We start from the raw sequence: 9,189 nt of genomic DNA, 5'->3' as shown, positions 1-9,189 counted from the left end.
CATAAAAATGGAGAGAACAAACATGTAACACATCACCTTTAGCTATTTATTTGCAACTATCACCACCTTCTTCCTCAATACTATCCATCACCACAACCATCGTTCACCAAGAGTAACAACCATCCACCACCCACGAACCATAACGACACCACCACTCCATCGTTGGGCACCACCCAGTCACCAATCAATAACCACCAACATCACATCATTTATTTTGTTCTTTTCGCTGTTGTTGTGGCCAAAGTAAACCACATTGGTAAACACCTGCTACTATTCCATTTCTATATTTTCTTTTTCATTGTTCTTATAGTTCAAAAATCATCTTCTGTTGCTGCTGTAAACTGTCGCTGCTACAACAGTTTTGTTGCTATAAAACGCCACCATAAACACCACAACATCATCACCTAGACCACCGTAGAAAAAGGCTGCTGTACCTGCTTCGATTATTTCTGTTTTCTGTGGTGATCTTAACCCCAATGCCCTCTACTCTAACTGTATCTGTTTTTGACCGAAGCTCCACATCACCTTTAAGAAATAACGAATTCAAACCCACAAGCCTACTGTTGTATCTGCTCCTATTCAGCCGGAAAAGTGCAACTGATGCGGTTGTTTCTATTTATGATACAATAAACAAGATGCTGTAGTAGTGATGATAGAGGATGATAGTGATATACAATAATAGTGATTATGATAATGGTTAGTTGTTGATGAATGATCAAAGATGATGATTGACTAGCACGGTTGAGATAATGATAACGATGAGGAAACTGTAAACGTATGATGACGATGAAGTGTTGACATAATATGAATGGGACGTTTATTAATATATTTCAGTTGGGTGTTTAAATGGCGATAATTTATTATGACATGAAATGATGATCGTGATGGTAAACGGAGATAATGATATTAATTGATGATGCGGAATCAAAACCCACTTGTTATAACTTCTTCTATTCGATTGTTATTGTTCCCTTTTTCTTTCGATACTCTAAAACAACCAAACAAATCCCTGCAAATTCCTTTCTATTATCATTCACTTTGAGAATGAACATGATGATGATCGTAGGATGTTTTTGACGTTTTAAAGGTGATGACGATAAGATCTTGATAACGAGTTGATGATGATATGATACCGTAGTTTTGTCGATGATGATGATGATTATATGATGATGATGACTGATGATAGCGTGACGATGATGATACGGTAGAATTGATGATGCGTTTTTTTTCCATTCGTGTTTCCAGTCGAAAGCCACAGCTTCTGTTTGATTTTTGATTCTGTTGTTCGACACCATTAAAATGGTGTAAGCCGTAACCCTTTTTGTGTTATAAAACAATTTGGGTCGATTATTACTATTGGATCAGGCTGAGATTGGGTCACTTGGTTTACTTGGTTTATTACTATTGGATCAGGCTGAGATTGTGTTGGGCCTGAGCGTAAGAACTGATTAATTGAAGTTAAATCAGAATTAAACAGAAAAACGAATCGGTGTAGGTGGTTAGTGGGTGATGTTGGGGAACGAGAGGTCGCGGGTTCGAGTCCCGCCTTGGGCAGTTTAACTCTTTTTAATGCTACAAAGGTATAACTAATATTACTATTTCTATTATTATTATCATTATTATCATTACCATTATCATTAATATTATTATTGTTATTGTATTGTTATAGTTATTGTTATGATTATTGTTATTATTAAGTAATATAATTATTATTACCACTAATATCATTGGTATATACATATAAATATTAGGGACCAAATTGTCATTAGTATTAATAAGTATCATTAATATTATTATTATCAATATAGTATTAATATCATTATTAGGATTATGATTATTATTATTATCATTAATATTTCTATCATTAAAAATTAATAATTGTATTATCTTATGAATGATAACATTATTACTAATATTATTACGAGTATTATAATTGTTATTAGTAATACAATTATCATTATAAGTATCATGATCAGTATTATTAGTATTACCATTATAAGTATGATTATTTATATTATAATAAATGTTATTAATATGTAATTACTAAAATCATTATGATAAGTATCATTAACCGAAAATTTTATATTTTGCAGTTATTATTATAAATATCATTATTAATATCACTAATATAATTATTAACAATAATACCTTATTTAGTAATATTAAGTCTTATGAGTTTTATTATTTTTATCGTAGTATTACTAAAATTGCTACTTTAACAAACAAATGATATATACATATATAAAAATACATTTAATACATATAACATAATGAAAAGTAATATTTTCTATAACAAAATAAATATATGAAACATATATATTATTAATATAAAAAGTATATAACTAATGAATTTATATATATATACTATTCGATTACAACCATGTATATTAATAAATTTACAAATGATATAGGTTCGTGAATCCGAGGACAACCCTGCATTGTTCAATATAGTCATATGTATTTTTACTACAAAATACATTAGGTGAGTTTCATTTGCCCTTTTTACTCTTTAAGTTTTTGGGCTGAGAATACATGCAAATGCTTTATTAACTGTTTTACAATATTTATATGCGTGAGTTTCATTTGCTCCCTTTTTAAATGCTTTTGCAATATATATTTTTGGGACTGAGAATACATGCGCTGTTTTATAAATGTTTTACGAAATAGACACAAGTAATCGAAACTACATTATATGGTTGAATTATCGAAATCGAATATGCCCCTTTTTATTAAGTCTGGTAATCTAAGAATTAGGGAACATACACCCTAATTGACGCGAATCCTAAAGATAGATCTATCGGGCCCAACAAGCCCCATCCAAAGTACCGGATGCTTTAGTACTTCGAAATTTATATCATGTCCGAAGGAGGATCCCGGAATGATGGGGATATTCTTATATGCATATTGTGAATGTCGGTTACCAGGTGTTCAATCCATATGAATGATATTTTTGTCTCTATGCATGGGACATTTAATTATGAGAACTGAAAATGAAAATCTTGTGGTCTATTAAATGATGGAAATGATTATTTATGTTAAACTAATGAACTCACCAACCTTTTGGTTGACACTTTAAAGCATGTTTATTCTCAGGTATGAAAGAAGTCTTCCGCTGTGCAATTGCTCATCTTAAAGATATTACTTGGAGTCATTCATGACATATTTTAAAAGACGTTGCATTCGAGTCGTTGAGTTCATCATGATTATTATTAAGTCAATTATAGTTAGATATATTATAAAATGGTATGCATGCCGTCAACTTTCGATGTAATGAAAGATTGTCTTTTCAAAAACGAATGCAATGTTTGTAAAATGTATCATATAGAGGTCAAGTACCTCGCGATGTAATCAACTGTTGTGAATCGTTTATAATCGATATGGACTTCATCCGGATGGATTAGGACGGGTCTCTACAGTTTTGAGCCCATAACATCAGGACCCTGAGAACGAGATGATTGATTGCTACCAGACTTTCCCATTGTAAGCGGTTACACAAGAAAAAACCATAAAAAGATTAAAATCTTTATAGTTAATCGTTCGTAACGCATAAAACTTTTTACGCAATTCTAGTTATGGTCCCACGAATGGCGCTATTTGATCAAACATAAATATGCTCAAATAGCAAAGTTGATGTTGAGTTCATGAGGGAGTGTTTAAGAACGTTTATAGCTTTGATCTCCGGTCCGGTTTACCGTGGATAACCCTTATTGAGATGATGATCTACGAAAGGGTGATTAAAGCTACGTCCACCATTGATGGCAGTTTCCGTAACAATGGCCACTAAAGGTGGTTGCATAGGGTTTATGTTCATGGAACATACCTGTTACCGTAAGAGTGTTTTTTGGATGCAATCGCAAGTTTAAGCAATACAGAAAAAGTTGTCTCGAGTGAAGGAGGTTAGGATTGTATTTAATATACCCTAACCCTAGATTACCTCATAATTAGGTTCTAGATCCTACCAGATAACAACCATAAATAACGGGTTAATAGTTGGAAAAGGACCACGTTTAATTATGGATAAAATCATATATGATCCCTTTCGTGTGCGCTAAGCAAAACCCGCGTGCACACATCCTAATCAAATACTCTGGCAATATTCTGGACGTGCGCGCTACACGTGATACGCAAGAGCGCCATGTGCGTAGGTACACATATCATTAGTCGTGTTGGACTTGACCCTAAGATCAGAACCTTGTTAGCTATAACATTTCCTAACCATTTGTTCAAACTGATTAAGGGAAAACTGAATGCTAAAGCTATGTTAGACTATCTTGATGTTACATATGAAGGTATGGATGAGGTTAGGCAAAATAAGATTATTTCTTTTAAAAGAGAATATGAAATGTTCTTTGCCTACAAGAGTGAGACGCTTAAGCAAACCTTCATTAGGTTTAATTCCTTAGTTGCTGACTTTTTAAAAGAGAATATGAAATGTTCTTTGCCTACAAGAGTGAGACGCTTAAGCAAACCTTCATTAGGTTTAATTCCTTAGTTGCTAACTTGCTTACCTTGAAAATCACCTATACTGATTTTGAACAAGTTAACAAATTCATTAACTCACTGCCTGCTAAATGGAAACCTGTTACTGACCCCTTAAGAACTACTCAGACCTTAAAGAATTTTAACATGTCATTTATGTATGTTACACTTAGGTACCATGAGAAAGCAGAGGCCAAAATTGAGCTCAATTTAAAAGAAAACTTTAAGTCAGCCCCTACCACTTCAAAATATGTAAAGTTAGATGATACTACTCTTGTAGCTGCTGCTAAAAAGAAAGCTCCAAAAAGCTTTATTGGTTCAAAAGTTGATGGCAGAAGAAGAAGAGGCAGCTGAAGATGATGAGGGTAGTGGTACTGGGTCTGATGAAAGTAGTGATGATGATGATATGGGAGGGTTTGCTGAAGGTATGGCTTTGCTGGCTAGGCAGTTCAAAAAATTCAATCGTAATAGAACCAGCAAGCCATACAAAGTGAGTAAGAAACCAAGTGCTAGGTATGCTAGTAAATCGGTCAAGGGCCCCAAATCTGAGTGTTATAATTGTGGAAAGGTAGGAAACTTTGCATCTGAGTACATGTCCAGAAAACCTTCATCACATGCTAACTCTTTTTCAAAAGCTGAAAAGTACAAGAACAAGTACAAGGCAATGAAGGCCCAAATGAAAGAAAATTCAAAGACTGATAAGAAGGCGAAGAAACCAGAAAAGGTGCTAGTTGCAGAACATTATGATTGGGATAAGATCAGCTCATCCTCATCTTTTGATAGTGAAACTGATGAAAAGTGTGCTGGTTATGCTACTGGTAAAAAGATGTGTTTAATGGCCAGAGAGGTAGAAGAGTTGGAAGAGGAAGAAAGTGATAGCACATTTTTAGCTAATATGAGAGAAGCTGATCTGAAAAGGGATTCGCCTCAATGGAAATCTGAAATGCTGTATAAGGTTGATAATTTTCGAACTTATACTGATGATGAAAAGGCTGAAATGTTTGACTACATGAGAATTGATTTAAGCAGAGGCAGCAAACGTGAAGAAGTTTTCAAAACTAAAATTAAATCTTTAAATGAAAAACTTAAATGCAAATCTGAAGAAATTAAGATTTTGAAAGACGAAATTTCTAAACTTGAAAAACAAAACTATGCTTTAAAATCTCTTCACTCAGATGCAACAGTAGTCCAGAACCAGCTTACTGACCTTAAAAAGGTGGTAGCCTCTTGGTGTACATCTGCTCAATGCACAACAAAGTGAATTAGTGAGCAGGTGCCTGCCCAAGTTGAGGCATTCTTTGCTGGTGACTATGCTGTTGCTGCTGCTCATGTTGAAGTCGCTTTCATGGACCCTGTGCTTGAAACTGATCCTGATACTGTCTTGCCAAATACTTTTGCTAAGATAGTTAATGGTAACAAGGTCTTTATAAATACGTTTGTGAGATCTACTGATATCCCACCACCTACCATGAAAGAGATTATGGAGGATGAAGAAAGAGCAAGAGAAGCCAGTACCTCAACTGATGAGACTACTGACCCCTCTAGCATCTACTACATGAATCCAAAAGAAAGACGCATAAAAAGGGAAATCACTGAAAACTATCGAAGAAAGTTAAAATCAATTGATTCCCCTTCATGTTCAAGTTCCACCAATGTTGAGCCAGCTGATAAAAATCGTACTGGTCAACCAGTAACTGCAGACAAGCTAGTAAAACGCAATACTGGCAAGTCCAAGGCAGTAATCAAAATTCATACTGGTCAATCAGTATCAGTAGACAATCCAGTAACTTCTCACACTGGCTTGTCAAATGACAAAGGCAAAGCAGTATACCATGATTATGGTACTGGTTCCAAGAAGAAAGCTGCCCTTAAGGGAAAAGCTAAAGTGGACCAAATTGTGGAATCATGTGTTGGGTCATCTATCACTGAGATAATGACTGTTAAGCTTGACCAACTCATAGCAGCTGATGTGGTAGCGGAGGGGTATAAAATACTATTGAATTTTTAATACAAAATACTACAAAATATGACACAAGTTTTATTAATTTACGGATGGGATATACCTAAACCTTGCTACAACACTATAGGCAGTGTGCCTAATCGTAGAGTAGTGTAGTTTTTAGTAAGTCCGGTTCGTTCTACAGGGAGCTAGTGATTACGTACTATATTTTTATAAAACTATATTTATATAAATATATATATATATATATAAGTAGTAATATTATTATAAAAGGGGGGTTTTACCGTTTAATGACCGGTTTGTCGATTCTATATTTTAAGCGCAAAGATAAATGACGATAATTAAAGTGCGTAAAATAATGACAATAAATAAAATGACAGTAAATAAAATTGAGAGTAATAAAATGACAGTAAATAAAGATACGATGAGAAATATAATAAAAGAATTATGCTTATTTAAACTTCCGTAATCATGATGTTTGACGTGTTGATTTTAATTTATTACCATGGGTTAATTGTCCTTTGTCCTGGTTTATTTGATACGTCTATCTGGTTTTTGTCCATAATAGTCCATCGGTCATAAATATAAAGTGCGAGTATCCTCGTCAAATTACCCTTATACCCGAAGTCAAATATTCCAACTGATTAAGGATTTAAACTGTGACGCAGTTATCACTTCTGTCAACAATTACACCAGTTATCACTGTATGTAATCCACCTCTGTTTTGATTAGATATGAATATTAATTTACCCACTTGATCAGTTTGAATAATCAATTACCCAACCCGAATAATTAATTAAATGATTATAATAGATTCCATATGAACGTCACTAAATAGGACAACCATAATCATTATTAATTATTAGGATAATTAATTTGAAGATAGGTTCGACAGACTCCAATGAGTTGTCACTCAATTAGACAATACCCCCCATCTATTAATAGTCAATAGTCCAATTTCCACAAGTGTCGGTCTTTTGCCCAAACCTTAATTATGGTACAAAGCCCAATTACCCAATTTTAGTAATTAGCCCAACATCATGATTACTTCGTTTTAAATAAGCATAATAATAACTTAGCTACGAGACATTAAATTAAAAAGGAAAGACATAACTTACAGTGGGTATTAATATCGTAGTATTACACGGGCAGAGTCTTGACTTAAAACCCGTAAATCATTTGTTACAATACTAAACTAAATCATAATTATTAAAATTATAATTAAAATTATAATTATTTATTTATGTTATATGTTTACAGAGAAGAAAAGAAAAAGATGTGTTTGAGTTCGTGTATAAACTGCCTTTTTATAGGCATTTGGCCAGATTTTTACTGCCATGCGACTCGCATGGGTTTATGCCTATTTGCCATGCGACTCGCATGGCCACGCTGGACAGCTCACATATCTTTTGTCTTCTTGTTCGTCGACATATTTATTAAATATATATAAAATATAAATAATTTTAATAATTATTTATATATTATATTATATTTATGTGCATAGTAGACTAGATATTTTTGGTCCATTGCGTCGGGCGTTTCTTCTTGGCTCGGGTCCCGGTTCCGGATTTTCGGACGTCCTTTCGTACTATTTTATATCGTGTACTTTGCGTTCCGCAACTTGTACTCTTGTCATTTTTAGACGTTCTTCATCAATAATTTGAACCTTTTTATTTGTATCTTGTATATTTGAGCTTTTTGGACCTTTGTGTCTTTAATTCGTCGTTTTCGCCTTTTGTCTTCGCACTTATTTAATATAAACGAATATCACTTGAAAATGGAACAATTGCAACTAAAATCTTGTCTTTCTTGGGGGATTTTGCTATGAAATATATGTTCCTTTTTAGCCTTATCAATATCCCCACACTTGAGCGTTGCTTGTCCTCAAGCAATACAGTCTTGAAATAATATAATACATCACACGAATCACTTCTTTATTCTTCACACTTTGTACATCAGTAATTTTGATAGAGCGGTATAAACAATGATATTAACAATAGAACCATGGTTAAAGGTGGGTGTGTCATCCACAGTTGCCTTGGGTTTAGGTCAACGACACTTGCAATCAAATAGCCGATTTACTTTCGGTTTCCAAAGCAAAGTGCACATTTGAAAGGCGGTTTACAGTCCCACATGACTATAAAAATGTAGATCCTTTAGGAAATTGGATCTTTATGAAAACATTTGATCTTTTAAAAATTCAAGCTAGATTTTACCCTAGACAAGTTTTCTGATTTGACCCACCATCGGTGTTGCAAAATATATTTGTGGATCAATATTTTGGCTAAAAACATTTAGGTTCGTGTAATCCACTGCTATCCCGGTATCGAAAAGCACACATCCAGTTTACTTGTTCCGTATATTACCTTTCGGTAAACTACCGTCCGGTTGTAAAGGAAAGCGATGAACAAGAAACTGTTAAGGCAATGTCTAATGACATGCATTTGTTCATGGTCTAATTACGTGTCGGATGCTAGTACTATCCTTGGTAGGAGCAATAGTAAAGATCATCCTATGATTTTTCGGTCTGGCACAAGGTCCTGTCTCCGACCATGCTATGCAACCACCGTTCTTACGGTTGACACCCGATTTGGTTCAGGTGACCTAATGAATTCTGTTGAATTCCCAGGATTTTACGTTCAATGGTAATGAACGCATTGAAAATGGATTTTCAGAAAACAAATCGGTTTTAATTTTGATCAAAATATTTTCTCGTTCAAGCTCGAGTTTAGATATCATCGAATTCCATG

The sequence above is a fragment of the Rutidosis leptorrhynchoides genome, chromosome 6, assembly GCF_046630445.1.
Source record: "Rutidosis leptorrhynchoides isolate AG116_Rl617_1_P2 chromosome 6, CSIRO_AGI_Rlap_v1, whole genome shotgun sequence".
Lineage (NCBI taxonomy): Eukaryota > Viridiplantae > Streptophyta > Magnoliopsida > Asterales > Asteraceae > Rutidosis > Rutidosis leptorrhynchoides.
Note: the sequence above shows the minus strand (reverse complement) of the source record.